The following is a 16865-nucleotide window of genomic DNA, read 5'->3' as shown; positions in this document are numbered from 1 at the left end:
TTTATTTTAATTGAAGACTAATTACTTTACAATATTGTGGTAGTTTTTGCCATTCATTGATATGAATCAGCTACAGGTATACATGTGTCCTTTATCCTGAACCCCCTCCCACCTCCCTCCCCATCCCATCCCTCTGGGTTGTCCCAGTGCAATGGTTTTGAGTGCCCTGTTTCATGCATCAAACTTGGATTGGTGATCTCTTTCACATATAGTAATATACATGTCTCAATGCTATTCTCTCAAATCATCCCAGCCTCGCCTTCTCCCACAGAGTCCAAAAGTCTGTTCTTTATATCTGTATCTCTTTTGCTGTCTTGCATATAGGGACATTGTTACCATCTTTCTAAATTCCATATATATGCCTTAATATACTGTACTGATGTTTTTCTTTCTGACTTACTTCACTCTGTAGAATAGGCTCCAGTTTCATCCACCTCATTAGAACTGATTCCAATGTGTTCTTTTTAATAGCTGAGTAATATTCATCTGTGTATATAGACCACAACTTTATTATCCATTTGTCTGCCAATGGACATCTAGGTTGCTTCCATGTTCTAGTTATTGTAAACAGTATTGCGATGAACATTGGGGTACATGTGTCTTTGTCAATTCTGGTTTCCTCAACCCAGCAGTGGGATTGCTGGGTCATATGGCCATTCTATTTCCAGGTTTTTAAGGAATCTCCACACTGTTCTCTATAGTGGCTGCAATCGTTTGCATTCCCACCAACAGTGTAAGAGTGTTCTCTTATCTCCACACCCTCTCCAGCGTCTATTTCTTATAGACTTTTTGATAGCAGCCATTCTGACCTTCGTGAGGTGGTACCTCATTGTGGTTTTGATTTGCATTTCTCTCATAACAAATGATGTTGAGCATCTTTTCATGTGTTTGTTAGTCATCTGTCTTCTTTAGAGAAACGTCCGTTTAGTTCTTTGGCCCATTTTTTGATTGGGTCACATTTTTTCCTGGTATAGAGCTGCGTGAGCTGCTTGTATATTTTTGAAATTAATTCTTTGTTAGTTGCTTCACTCGTTAGTATTTTCTCCCATTCTGAAGGCTGTATTTTCACCTTGCTTATAGTTTCCTTCGTTGTGCTAAAGCTTTTGAGTTTAATTAGGTCCCATTTGTTAAATTTTGCTTTTATTTCCATTACTCTGGGAAGTGGGTCATAGAGGATTTTTTTGTGATTTATGTCAGAGAGTGTTTTGCCTATGTTTTCCTCTATGAGTTTTATAGTTTCTGGTCTTACATTTAGATCTTTAATTCATTTTAAGTTTATTTTTGTGTATGGTGTTAGAAAGTGTTCTAGTTTCGTTCTTTTATAGGTGGTTGACCAGTTTTCCCAGCACCACCCGTTAAAGAGATGGTCTTTTCTCCATTGTATATTTTTGCCTCCTTTGTCAAAGATAAGGTGTCCATAGGTGCTTATCTCTGGGCTTTCTATTTTATTTCACTGATCTATATTTCTGTCTTTGTGCCAGTTCCATACTGTCTTGATGATTGTAGCTTTGTAGTATAGTCTGAAGTCAGGCAGGTTGATTCTTCCAGTTTCATTCTTCTTTCTCCAGATTGCTTTGGCTATTTGAGGGTGTTTTTTTTTTTTTTTTGTATTTCCATACAAATTGTGAAATTATTTGTTCTAGTTCTGTGAAAAATACTATTGGTAGCTTGATAGAGATTGCATTGAATCTATAGATTGCTTTGGGTAGTATACTCATTTCCCCATACTGATTCTTCCAATCCACGAACATGGTATATTTCTCAATCTGTTTGTGTCATCTTTGATTTCTTTCATCAGTGTTTTACAGTTTTCTATATATAGGTCTTTTGTTTCTTTAGGTAGATTTACTCCTAAGTATTTTATTCTTTTCACTACAATGGTGAATGAGATTGTTTCCTTAATTTCTTTCTGTTTTCTCATTATTACTGTATAGAAAAGCAAGGGGCTTCTGTGTATTAATTGTATATCCTGCAACTTTACTATATTCATTGATTAGCTCTAGTAATTTTCTGGTGGTGTCTTTAGGGTTTTCTATGTAGAGGATCATGTCACCTGAAAACAGTGAGAGTTTTACTTCTTCTTTTCCAATCTGGATTCCTTTTATTTCTTTTTCTTCTCTGATGGCTGTGGCTAAAACTTCCAAAACTATGTTGAATAGTAGTGGTGAGAGTGGGCATCCTTGTCTTGTTCCTGACTTTAAGGAAAATGCTTTCAATTTTTCACCACTGAGGATAATGTTTGCTGTGGGTTCATCACATATGACTTTTATTATGTTGAGGTATGTTCTTTCTATGCCTGCTTTCTGGACGGTTTCTTTTTTTTTTTTATCATGAATGGGTCTTGAATTTTGCTAAAGGCTTTCTCTGCATCTATTGAGATAATGGTTTTTATCTTTCAATTTGTTAATGTGGTGTATCACATTGACTGATTTGTGAATACTGAAGAATCCTTGCATCCTTGGGACAAAACCCACTTGGTCATGATGTATGATCTCTTTAAAATGCTGCTGAATTCTGTTTGCTAGAATTTTATTGAGGATTTTTGCATCTATGTTCATCAGTGATATTGGCCTGTAGTTCTTTTTTTGTGGCATCTTTGTCTGGTTTTGGTATTAGGGTGATGGTGGCCTTATAGAATGAGTTTGGGAGTTTACCTTCCTCTGCAATTTTCTGGAAGAGTTTGAGTAGGATAGGTGTTAGCGCTTCTCTAAATTTTTGGTAGAATTCACTTGTGAAGCCATCTTGTCCTGGGCTTTTATTTTTTGGAAGATTTTTGATTACAGGTTTGATTTCGGTGCTTGTGATGGGTCTGCTAAAATTTTCTATTTCTTCCTGGTTTAGTTTTGGAAGGTTATACTTTTCTAAGAATACTTCCATTTATTCCAAGTTGTTCATTTCATTGGCATATAGTTGCTGATAGTAGTTTCGTATGATCTTTTGTATTTCTGCATTGTCTGTTGTGATTTCTCCATTTTCATTTCTAATTTTGTTGATTTGATTCTCCCCTTTTTGCATGATGAGTCTGGCTAATGGTTTGCCTATTTTATTTATCTTCTCAAAGAACCAGCTTTTAGTTTTGTTGATTTTTACTATAGTCTCCTTTGTTTCTTTTTCATTTATTTCTGTCTCTAGTCTATTTATCTGTAACTCCATTTTGTTTTCAAGATTTTGGATCATCTTTACTATCACTATTCTGAATTCTTTTTCAGGTAGACTCCCTATCTCTTTCTCTTTTGTTTGCTTTGGTGGGTATTTATGTTCCTTTACCTGCTGAATATTTCTCTGCCTTTTCATTTTGTTTAGATTGCTGTGTTTGGGGTCCCCTTTCTGTAGGCTGGAAGTTTGTGGTTCCTTTTTATTGTGGAGCCTGCTCCCTGAGGGTGGGGTTGGACTAGTGGCTTGTCAAGTTTTCCTGGTTAGGGGAGCTTGAGTCTGTGTTCTGGTGGGTAGAGCTGGGTCTCTTCTCTCTGAAGTGTGATGAAGTGACAGTAGTGAGTTTTGGGGTGTACATGGGTTTGGAATGGCTTTGGGCAGCCTGTCTTTTAATGCTCAGGACTGTGTTCCTGCTTTGCTGGAGAATTAGCGTAGTGTGTCTTGCTCTGGAATGTGTTGGCTCTTGGGTGGAGCTTGGTTTCAGTAGGTATGGAGGCTTTTAGATGAGCTCTTGTCTATTAATGTTCCCTGGAATCAGGAGTTCTCTGATGTTCTCAAGTTTTGGATTTAAGCCTCCTGCCTCTGGCTTTCAGTCTTATTCTTACAGTAGCCTCAAGACTTCTTCATTCATATAGCACAGATGATAAAACATCTAGGTTAATGATGAAGCAATTCTCCACAGCAAGGGACACCCAGAGAGATTCACAGAGTTACGTGGAGAAGAGAAGAGGGAGGAGGGAGATAGAGGTGACCAGGAGGAAAAGGGGTGGAGTGAAAAGGGGAGAGACCAGTCTAGCCAGTAATCAGTTCCCTAAGTGTTCTTCACAGCCCAGAACACCCAAAGAGATTCATAGAGTTAAGCAGAGAAGAGAAGGGGGAGGGAGGAGACAGAGGTGACCTGGGGGAGAAAAGGGAGAGTCAAACAGGAAGAGAACAATCAAGCCAGTAATCACACTCCTAAGTGAAAATGGGTACTGAAGATTAGACTCTTAAAGGTACAAAATTGATAACAAATACAAAAAAGCAAATATTAAAAATCTAGAGTAAAGGTTAGACTCTCAAAAATATAATATTAAAAATACAAAACCACAAAAATTATGAAAAATATATATATGAAATTTGTTGTAAAAATAGGGTCTTTTTTTGGCTTCTCTGGTGGCTCAGCTGGTAAAGAATCTGCCCACAAGGCAGGAGACCTGGATTAGATCCCTGGGTTGGGAAGATCCCCTGGAGAAGGGAAAGTCTACCTACTCCAGTATTCTGGCCTGGAGAATTTCATGGATTGTATAGTCCATGTGGTCGCAAAGAGCCAGACACAACTGCGAGACTCACTTTTTTGCAAGGTAAATAGTAGGTTATAAAAATGAAAATTAAAGGAGTAATAAAGAGCTTAAATTTTTAAAAAAATTAAAAAGTGATAATATTAAAAATGTATCTAGGAATTTCTCTGGAGGTGTTGTGGGCAGTGTGGGGTCATTTGTTTCAGATAGTTCCTTGTTCCAGCTTATACTTGTTCTCAAGGTCTATAGGCCCCCTCCAGTGCTTAGTCAACGTTAACTACAGGGTTTTAATCTGTTGTACCTGTCACTTCCAGAGCAGTTCCCTCTTTTTTGTTTATTTTGGCTTCCTCTGTTTGCAAGTCTCTTCAGTGTCTAATTTCCACCCTGACACAAGGGGGTGAAGGTGGCCACTTATTTAGGCTCACTTGTTCAGTTATGTTGTGGGGAGGGGGAGACAGGGCAAACAAGTATCGCTGGTATGTGTGGGGAGTGCTCACAGTGCTTGGACTACACTGGGTTTGCCCCAGCTCACGGCTAGGTCCACACTGCTCAGGCTCCAGGGTGTTCTGCAGGAGCACCGTCCAAATCGGGCCCTGCATTTGTGCACTCCCCAGGCCTAAGCCACTCAGGTTGCGGTTCTCGGGTACTCAAGGGCACAGACTCGGTTGGGAGTGCGTTTTGTGCCCTTCCCAGGTCCGAGCAGCTCAGGGGACCGGGTGCTTGGCAAGTGCACTGCCCGGGTGGACCGTGCGTCTTAATCACCTCCCCAGCCCCAACCGCTTGGTTTCCCAGGTGCACTGCCAGAGCGCCGTCTCAGGTGTGCCGTGCGTCTCCTCCGGGGAGCTGATCTCAGGCTGTGACCCTCCTGGCAGATGTCAACCGTCCAGAATCCCAGGAAGAGGTAGTTAGCAACTGGGAGCCTGATCACACTTTGGTGGAGGATGCCGGTCTCTGCAGCCGAGATTGCCTCTTGCCTTCTAGCTCTGGCTGTCACATGCCTGTCTCTCTGCCTCCGGCGGGGGTTGGGGCGGTGAGGGTCTGTATGCAGCCAGGTAGCTCTCCTTTGTTATTCGCTCAATCCTTTGTCCTGTGAGTGAGTCAGGCTACACTTTAGAGCCTTTTGCAGGAAAGTTCTCTTTTTTTTCCTCTCTGGCGATCCCCCAGTTTGCCTTGCTATCCCACATTAGCTCCCTCAGATTGTCTTCAGGGCATTCAGGCCCCATCCTTACCCTAAGCACTGATGATGCAGCCCACGCCTCCCTGTCCAGCCCCCGCTTGCTGGTGGCAGACACAAGCGTCTGGGCTACTTCTCCGCTGGCAGTCGTGGTTAGGCGCCTATTCTGTGGTTGTTGTTTTTCCCCTCCCAGTTATGTTGCCCTCTGAGATTCCAAAACTCCCCCAGAACTGCCTGTGAGAGGGTTTCCGACTGTTTGGAACTTTCTACTCCTTCACGACTCCCTCCTCAGGATGGGTCTCTGTCTCTAACTCTTCTGTCTCTCATATTTTGTCCTATCTCCTTTTGAAGAGAATGGCCTGCCTTTCTGAGGGCCTGGTGTCCTCCACCAGCATTTGGAAATTGTTTTGTGGAAGCTTCTCATCATTCAAATGATCTTTTGATGAATTTGTGGGAGAGAAAGTGGTCTCCCCGTCCTATTCCTCTGCCATCTTGGGACCACCCCCTGGTAGGGCCTAATCTGTCTGACAAGACTTTTACTATAGGAGCAAGTCCATGGAGTGCCCTCTATATAGCTTTATCCCTGAGTGCTACGGAATGTAACTGGAATCACTGGGTAGGCTAGTATTACCAGGACAGACTCTCTAGACACTTTCTTTGTACATCCCAATTCTGCCAGAAACCACCTATTTCTTATTCCCAGCTAGTGCATGTGGGTCCCGCAGGTTGAGAAAACTTCTGACTCATCAGGTTTCCAAGTTCAAAACAGAACATTCAGTTTTGGGGTCCTGAATCTTTGTCCCCCACACAAAGCCCCTAAATAAGCAACAAGATAAGCTGACATAACTTCTTACCAATATGGAGAAAAAAACGATCACGTTGAACCACTGCCTGAGAAAACTAAAAACACCGGACAATAATAATGGTCTTCAAGGCATTAGATACCAGGCAATAGACAGTCATCCCTCAGTGATGGGAACGACTGAGCCCTACAACTGCCATGTACATGGGCTTTGAGAATGTCTTCAGTCTGTAGTACGGGGAGAGGGGCACCCAGGCAGAGCCCAGCCAAACCTGCAGTTGAGGAGACAGAGATGAGTGTGGGGAGATACAGGCAGGCAGCTGGAATAAGCAAGACAGAGAGCTGAAGAGAAGATGGCTGCACAGGAAAGGAATCTTGGAGATCTGGAGAGGGGCCCTGGAGAATTTAGCAGAGTACTTATCAGCACAGGCCTGGGATGAAGCTACCTGAGGATGGCGGCCAAGAATTGACCCAAGGATTAGAGAAAACTGCCCGGTGCCCACACAGGGCTAGGAGAGTGCCTGTTCCCACCAGCAAGACCGAAAGTCCCACAGTTCACCGAGCACTGTAAAGAGTGCACAGAAGTGCTTGCCTCACTAGTGCAGAATAACTGCCCTAGGCTAAACACTCCTCTGGACTCTCCAGAACTCCACTGTCCAGGTTGAGTGGTAGTCACTCAATTGTTGTCCATCTCCTTGCCACCTCATGGACTGCAGCCCACCAGGATCCCCTGTCCATGAAATTCTCCCGCAAGAATCCTGGAGTGGGTTGCCATTTCCTTTTCCAAGGGATCTTCCTGAGCTAGGGGTTGAACCCAGGTCTCTGGCATTGCAGTAAGATTCTTTACTGTCTGAGCCACCAAAACAAAAGACAAAAATAGGTATGGAAATACAAAAGTAACCAGGACCCAACAGGGTAAAATGTTACCAGATTTGCAAAGGATCTAAATGAGCAGTGAAATCAATCAATTAAAACAAACCCAAAATTGACACAAGAGTTAGTACTAGAAGACAAGGTCATTAAAACAGCTATTATAACTGTATTCTATGTGTTCAAAGAACTAAGAAGAGATATGAAGGATAAAAAACCTAGAGATAAAAAACTCCTGGAGATAAAAATGTACTTGGATGGAATTAATAGCATACTAGTCATTGTTTTGTAAAACCAAAAGCAGGTTCTTAGAAAAAAATTAATAAAATTGGTAAATTTCCAACTAGAGTAATTAATAAAAAAGAGTGTCTGAAAACACAAATCCTCACTTTTAGAAAAGGAAGAGGTAACATGACGAAGGTTTTTAGTCTACTGCAAAGATAGGGCATAGTATATCAAATTTATATTGATAAATTCAATCACTTAGACAAAAATGAAAAAATTCTTTGCAGAAACTATTAGCACTTGCTCAAGAAGAGAAAGATAATTCTAATAATCCTATTGCATTAAAAAAATTTTTTTAAGTTGAAAACTCTCCCACAGAGAAAACTGCAAGACAAGATGGATTCACTGTTGAATTCCCAAACATGTAAGAAAATAATACCAATTTTTACACAAAATTGAAGAGAAGGAAATAATTCTCATCTCATTTTGCTGCTGCTGCTGCTGCTAAGTCGCTTCAGTTTTGTCCAACTCTGTGAGATCCCATAGATGGCAGCCCACTAGGCTCCTCTGTCCTTGGAGTTCTCCAGGCAAGAATACTGGAGTGGGTTGCCATTTCCTTCTCCAATGCATGAAAGTGAAAAGTGAAAGTGAAGTCACTTAGTCATGCCAGACTCTTAGTGACCCCATGGACTGCAGCCTACCAGCCTCCTCCGTCCATGGGGTTTTCCAGACAAGAGTACTGGAGTGGGTTGCCATTGCCTTCTCCCATCTCATTTTACGAAGCCAGAATTACCCCAATAGCAAAACCAAAAACAGACATTACAAGAAAACTGCAGATCAATATTCCTCATGAACATAGATGCAATTTTTTAAAAAATTTAGCAAATGGAATTTTGGCCTGGAAAGACTGTTTGATGAACCAAATACATCAAAGCTAATGAGACATCAGAGAGTTAGGGACTTTGACTGTATCATGTTGTCAACATCTCCAGTAAAACAGCATTTTAAATAACTAAGTTTGTCCTTTCCACAAAGTCAAAAAAGCAGTTCTTCTCTTTGTTCACTAAGGTGACCATGTTTTGGATATGGAGAAGATATAAAGTAATGCTTTGTACACAGATTCTGAAGTCAGACTGCTTGAGACTGAGTTTCAGCTCCACCTCATATTAGCTTTATAACTGGGGAATATGATTCAACTTCCCTGTGCAAGAATTTCATCCTATGCATCAATTTCACCTGCTATAAAATGGAGTTCATAATATCTCTTTATCATGGGGATGCTGTGAGGAATAAATGGGTTATCCCTTGCAGGACACATGGAACAGTAGAGAGCTACATAGAGAATTTAGTTGGTGCTTACCAGGTCTAGCGAAGGGCAGTAGTATGCTTCCCAGGTAGCTCAGCAGTAAATAATCCACCTGCCAATGCAGGAGATGTGCCTTCGAACCCTGGGTCAGAAAGATCCCCTGCAGAAGGAAATGGAAAAATCCAGTATTCTTGCCTGGGAAATCCCACAGACAGAGGAGCCTGGAGGGCTACAGTACATGGGGTCACAAAGAGTCAGACATGACTTAGCAACTAAAGAACAAAATTGTGTAAATAGCCATGAAAGACATACATTGAACTGAGTATTAGAGAAATTTATGCTGGTGGGTTTACCAGGAAGGAAGTGAGGGATGAGCACACCACCAAAAGTCATGAGTATAAACAAGTACTTAGCAGCCATAAAGATTATTGGTGTTTTCCAGAAACTGTGATTAAGGTAATATGTGTTGAATGTAGAATGTATTTTTGTAGAATGCATGGAAGGGGAAAAAAAGAGGAAGGGTTGTACAACTTAAGAGTGAAAGCTGGAAATTGAGAACAGATGATGCAGAGCTTTGTGTGCCATGAGAATGCAGTACAATTTGATCCTGGTCAAGATAAGAAACCATTGAAGAATTTAATGCAAGGGAGTGTCACAGCCAAATATTTATTTTTAAAGATAATTTTGGGGAGTATGGAAAATAGTTCCAAGAGAAGGAAGCTGAAGTCAGGAGAACTTGCTAAGAAGCTGTATTAGTTTCCTGTTGCTGTCATAACAAATTACCAAAACCTTAGTGACTTAAGACAATACAAATTTATTTATTATCTTCCAGTTCTGGGGTTCCAAGTCTGACACAGTTCTCACTGGACTGAAACCAAGGTGTTGGCAGAATTACCTGCCTTCTAGAGGCTCCCTGGTGGCTCAGATGGTAAAGAATCTGTCTGCAATGCAGGAAACCTGGGTTCAATCCCTGGGTCAGGAAGATCCCCTGGGGAAGGAATGGAAACCCACTCCAGTATTCTTGCCTGGAGAATTACATGGACAGAAGAGCCTGGCGGGCTACAGTCCATGGGGTCACAAAGAGTCCGACATGACTGAGAGACGAAGCACAGCACAGAGGTTCTGGGGTGGACCATTTCCTTGTCTTTTCCAGCACCTAGAGGTCACCTGCTTCCCTTGGTTTGTGACCCTTTCCTCTGCCTTCAAAGCAGCAGCAGAAGGTTGAGATTTTCTACTTCAAGTCACTCTGGCTTTCTTTTATGCCTCTCTTTTCCACTTTTAAAGACCACTGTGGTTAAAATGAACTCACCCCCAATTATCCAAGACAGTCTCCCCATTTTGGGATCAGCTTACCAGTGATCTTATTTCCCCTTTGCCATGTAATGTAGCATAATCACAGGGTCTGGGGACTAGGACATGAACACATGAACACATTTCATTTACTCTTCCCATCACAGAAATTATTACAAAGTCTCAGGTAGGACATGATAAGGGCCTAAATAAAGGTTGTTGCAAAAGAAATAGACAGTAGGGAACCTCTTAATATTTAATATTAAAGAGTGTTTAGTTGCATAGTTCCCTGTAACTCACATGCCATGGGGCAACTAAGCCCAAGCACCACAACTCCTGAGTACGGACTCACATACTCACAGGCTCCACGTGCTCTGGAGCCTGTGAGCAGCAACTACTGAGTCTATCCACACACCGCAACTACTGACGCCTGCACGCTTGGAGCCCGTGCTCTGCAACAAGAGAAGCCACAGCAAAAGAAGACCCAGCGCAGCAAAAAATAAAATCTTTTAAAAAGAGTACATATATTCATATGGGGGGGTGGACAGAAAACATGAGTGAGAGAAGGAGATTAAGGATGTCTCCTAGTTGGATAAAAAAAAATCTTGGTGAAAGCTTATGCCTTTACTCTGCGGGAAAGATTGAAGGCAGGAGGAGACGGGGACGACAAAGGATAAGAAGGTAGAATGGCACCACTGACTCAATGGACATGAGTTTGAGCAAATGCAGGGAGATCGTGAAGGACAGGGAAGCTTGGCATGCTGCAGTTCACGGGGTCACAAAAAGTCGGACACGACTTAGCGACTGAACAACAACAGCATTCTGAATTCAGTTTTCAGGATGTGAATATGAAGATCTCATGGAACATGAAGGGTGCGCTGTCCACCTTCATGGAAAGTTACTGGAAATTGGAACTGAAGTTCAGAAAAGCAGTAAAGCGGATGACCCAGATCTGAACACTGGCATGTACTATAATATTTGAAGTCTCTGAGTAGCTTGCTGTGAGTAACAAAGTTCAGTGAGGACATTTGCACACATATTCACACTCAATACCAGCAGCTTTCATTGGTACAAGTGGATGTTTAACATGAAAATATAAGACGTATCCTATAAATAAATTGTAAGTGATCCACTATACCTACAGCTGAATTTTGGCCAGTAGTTCATAAGAATAGCAAAGACTTAGGAATCTAAGGATGAATCCCCACGGAGGTGGCCATCCCAAGCCCAAAGAAGGTGGAAATGAGGTCAGGATGTGTTCTAGCTTAGGAAGCAGAAAACTGCCACATGGGATGCAATCTGTGACTTTCCAGCTCCAGGTTCTCATGTTTTGTCTCTCACTGAAACACTTTTGAGAATATACATATATATATATCCTACTGGAAACCAGGTTTCTATTTAAGAATTATGGCATCTCCCTATTTTTGTGAGTGGCTTTATCTATGTATATCTTAAAAAGACATTGTATATGGGAAATCTCGGCAACTTCCCTTTGAATAATCTGTGAGCCTAAAATTGCTTTTAAAAAGGGTCTTTTAAGAAAAGTTAATATCTGAGGCATAACGACATATTGATTCAGAATATTTCTCCCAAAGCTCCATGGTTTTAAGAATATTCATTTCATTAATTAAGAAACACAGGTGGTATGAAGCTGGTAACATACCAACAAATAAGGGTGACTCTCAGAGAAAAGGCTGGAGGTGTCATGCAGGTCTGTTAATCCACAGCACTGCAAACGGTGTACCAGGGAAACCTTAAGGAATGAAGCATCCCGTAACAAAAACTTAGAATTCCATGTAAGTGACTGGGGGTGGTTGAGAAGGCAGGATGGAACTGTCCATTTAAATATAGGACCTTGATTAATTTTCTTCAATAGTGGAACCATAATAACCAAAAATAAGCTCGCTGGTGTAGCTGTGGTGACATATGAGTTGGAACGCATGGCGTGTACAAAGGTGAGTAATAAAAGTGAGGCAAACGAGCAAAAATATATCAAAAGTGACGAAAATTATGTGTTTTCATTGTTAAGAGATGTAGTGAAACTCTCATCTGGAGAATTCCAATTCAGCATTTCCTTGATATATCTTTTATAATTTTCACTCTAATTATAATGAAAATCATTTTTCAATGTAATTTTGCAATAAAAATGTTTTTTATTTCTCATTACATAAGAACATGATCTGGTACAGTTCCTGAGCAGGCTTACAATATGCACGCTCTATCTTCCCTTTCTTACCATTTAATCTCTTCATAGTCTACAGATGTCAAGAGGTTCAGATTAAGCTTGTTAAAGATCTGCTTCACTCGAACTCACTGATGATTATTTATTTAGCAGTTTTATGTAACCCTGTCATTGATAAGCACTCTATTAATTTGCCGAGGGACAAATCAACACTAGTTATTTTTCTACCGGCTATTAGACTCCGTGCTGCTGTTTGTTACAAACCACTTGCCAGTTAATTATAAATTATGGGTCCTCTTTGCCTATATTAATTGATATCTCCTCTGCCTTTGTAATACTAGACAAATAAATTGAAGGCAAGATTTATTAAGCAGTGTATGTCTTGTGTCTCTTGATTAGTATTCTTTACTTTTTTTTAACATTTATACTTGTTTATACAGATTTGACAGACCGATGCATTACAGAAATGATCTTTGGTGTTTTTTTCAGTAAAGAAAGAAAAAGATTTAATAAGCTTCCTACAAATTTATTTCAAATCACCCACAATTCAGTGTAAGCAATTCCTAAAATGTCTTTTGCTTTTGTGCTTACAGACTGGTGACAGCAGTTTCTCAATTATGCAAAAGCTAACATTCAAATGGTTTTAAAGTCTATATACATGGTTGCCGTAAGACAAATAAATATGATGCATATATATATATACCTTAAAATCTGTATCACTTTACACATGCAATATCTAATATCTCTTCATCTTATTGAATGTATACATTCTATTACATATGCTCTTACATATATATGAGATATGTTTTCTCTACTTTTCTCATTTAAACAATCTGTGGGTGTAATACATAGTGACAAAACAACAAACAGTAGCCATTTTTAATTTTCAGAAGCATAAATTCTAGATCGTACTTGTCACAGGACACGTACCTTTCCAACTATAGCCCACAGAAAATCTGGAGTCAGATTTCAGCCAGGTAGGAAGAAAAAGAACATTTTATAAAAAGAGTCTTCATTTGTTTGCTCCTGGGACAGTGTCAAACATAGAAGAATTGCAAATTTAATGGAAGGATTACTCCAGAGGGTCATTGGACTCTATTCTGATTTCAGAGAGGTTTAGAATCTAGTTATCTGCCAAAAATTCTGATTCTCTAAAATCCTAATTTTGTACATAATTTCTCCATGTAATTGACAGTTTTGACCCAAGTTGTGTTTGCAATATCTTGGATTCCTAATAAGTCCCTATCTGACATAAATTCAGAAAATGGACAGCTTGCCCATTGGAGTAGGCGGGTTGTTTTTCCATTAGTTCTCATAGGAAAGGAGAGATATATTGGTCAAGCAAATCTTTTCCTATTTTCAACTCACACATAATTGAATCCCTTCTCCAACATATTCACGTTTGAAGATTTAAAGACTCCCCAATTAGAATTTAGAGGAAGTCTTCAGAGTAAAATAACCTAGCTCATTCAGAAAACATGCGCTCTGCTAATGTGCTGTGAAGTTGACCTTGAGCCACTTTTTAATAATGAGATTTCAAGAATCATCTCCTCCTATATACCATACTACCTTTTGTTAGCTGTTTCTGGGCACACCTCCCAGTGGATGTCATAAGTGATAGAATTTCCTGATAGCCTTGATTTATTGGATTATGCAGAAAATATGCTGTTAATCAGCCCTCCAATTTATTATTTTGTCTGTATATCCTCCATGTTACCCTTCCTACCATTTACCATCTCAATGCCCAAAATCTCTGCCCCTCGTGGACAAACAAGATAGGGGAGGAGTAATATTTAAGTTATTAGTCACAATGTGAAATTAGTTTGATTAGCAATGGATTGAAGTTGACACTAACCTCTCAAATAAATCATTTTTGATTGTTCACATTTCATATATTCACATCACTTTTGAACCCAACCACATGGTCAACTTATTGCTTGTTGAACCACAGTGTATTATTTTTAAGGCTTCATACTATTTTACCCTAACCCAGTGGCTCTCAATTGGGGGCAATTTTACTCCCCAGGGAACGTTAGGCAAGGTCTGGAGACATTTATGGGGAAGGAGAGGTACTTCTATGGGCATCTTAGTGGGTAAAGAACAGAGATAATGCTAAACATTTACAGAGCACAGGATAACCCCCAAAACAAAGAATTAAATAGTCCCAAATGTCAATAGGGATGAGGCTAAGAAGCCCTACTCTAACCCCTGGAAATAAATCTTAATTTTCTTTCTTGAAGAAATAATGATCCGTCAACCACAAGTTTGGAGGGAGAAAGTTTAGAAATCTAATCATGACTACATTTGCTTACATTGTGTTTTAAGTCACTTCGGTTGTGTTCAACTCTTTAGAGTCCTATCGACTATAGCCCACCAGGCTCCTCTGTCTATGGGATTCTCCAGGTAGCTGGAGTGGGTTTGCCATACCCTCCTCCAGGTGATCTCCCCTACCCAGGGATTGAACCAGCATCTCTTATGTCTCCTGCATTGGCAAGTAGGTTCTTTACCATTAGTGCCACCTGGAAAGCCCTTTCTTACTTTGGGTGACCCAGAGACACTGCCTCATGTGCCCACTGATAAAGACTTGAGGGGCTCAGACAATACTGGGTTTAAAATGCTCACACTAAGGAACTGAAGTGAAGTGAAGCTTCTGTGAAGCTTGCTGTATGTTTCCTCATGAAAACATCACCAGAAATGCATTGAAGGGAAACATTAAATTCAGTTCTATTCAAGTCAATTGAACTAGGAGCTCTGAATTGCTCCGCAGTAGGGCAAGGAGGAGCGATGAGTTCCAGGTCATGGTGAAATGGAGCAGAACCTTGTGGCCCTTACCCGTCCATGTCCTCAGTCTGCCTTTTGTCTGAGGAAAAACTTTAGCCAAAGTACAAGTTTAATCAGAGAAGTGAGAAAATGCAGAAATAAAGGAAAACAGTCAAAAGAGATCAAATAATAATAATTTAGTCATTAAACAAAGTCAAGGATCTTTAGTTCCTTCTCAAAGGCTATAGACAATATTCTGAGCCATATTCCTTGAGCTCTTATAGATATTAAAACTCTCAGCAGGTGGAAGAAGCTAACTACAAGATGACAAGACTGGAGCCATGACATAAGCAGTCACAATTCTAAGAGCTGGCCTCAAAGAAATTGGAACAAACTGACCCTGGAATTGAAGATTAACTGTACTGAAAACATTCAAGATGACACAGATCAGACCACCACACTACTGATGAAGATTACTGTCAGCACTGCCTGTGCTGTTTCTACATGTAGCCCCCTCCCTCCACCTCTCAAAGCTCTTGCTCACTGATTGTCAATTGATGGGAGTCAGCCTTTGGACAGGAGTCTGCCCCATCCCCAAACCCATTGCTAGCATCCAAAATACAGCAAACTTTCCTTTCCACCAACCTTGCCACCTTATTGGCTTTTGAGCAGCAAGCAGATGGACCCCCACTTTCAGTTACAACGGAGGCAATCGGGTCACTGAGGGCAAATGTGGTAGAGAAAGCATGGTGGACAAAAGGACAGGAAGTAGATTTTAGTGCACCTGGGAAAATATAAGAATTTACTAACATGAGCTCTAAATGTTTTCATTCAACAATTGTTTACTGACATCCAGTGGGTATACAGTACTATGTAATGTAACAGTTTTCTTCCACCTTCATAGCTCCACCACAAAAGTACCTTTAGCATATAATCATGCATAATGATATATACACAGGATATATAAACCTATATTTTCAATATTAGTATAATTTCTCATCTAAAAATCTAGATATTCTAATATTATCTAATGTTCTAATATTATCAAACATGCTTTTTCTAACCCTTGATGCATAAACGTCACTTTGAAGAGTGCAGCACTAGGAGTCACAAATTCAGTTCTTCACATGTACATCACCAGGTGGTGGTCTTCATGAGGTCAGCAGTTACATCTTTTTCCTTTTCCTTTGTATTACTAGGGCTCACAACAAAACAGGGATTCAATACCTGTTTTATTTGATAGTAGAGTTGGTCTATAAGGAGTTGATCCAGTTAGATGGAATATGACAGGGGCACCCATAGCTAACTATACCACAAGGTAGAATTTTAACACAGTAGTGATTAAGAAAAAAGCAGATTTGCTTCTGTCATAGACATTTCCAAGACTTACTCTGAAGCTTGACCGAGAAGTGCACAAATTTTCCTTCTATTAATGTTTCTAATTCTTAGGTGGTCCTTGGAAGATGATCACATTTCCTCTTACAAAAGAGTGCTCAATTAAGTTTTATAAGATTTAATTAGCTGATTCCATACTACAGATAAATCTAACATTGGACTCCACTGGACTTCTAGATTCCTCCAGGATCAAGATGAAACCATTCAATTAGGAATCACATATACCCCTCTCTCTCCAAAATAAGTTTAATTCTTTATTTAAGTCAAGCAGGATTCTTTGGCTTATTCCTTCTTAAACTAATAAGCTTTTTCAATCAATCTGTAACCATGGTTGACATATCATCAAATACATTTATCCTGCCAAAATTTTAGCCATTATCATGGCACTTTTAAAGTCATTTGGAAAAACTTGGTATGCTTGGTATGCC

The sequence above is a fragment of the Odocoileus virginianus genome, chromosome 2 (assembly GCF_023699985.2).
Source record: "Odocoileus virginianus isolate 20LAN1187 ecotype Illinois chromosome 2, Ovbor_1.2, whole genome shotgun sequence".
NCBI lineage: Eukaryota > Metazoa > Chordata > Mammalia > Artiodactyla > Cervidae > Odocoileus > Odocoileus virginianus.
The sequence above is the reverse complement of the archived record's forward strand: the minus strand, read 5'-3'. Positions refer to the sequence as shown.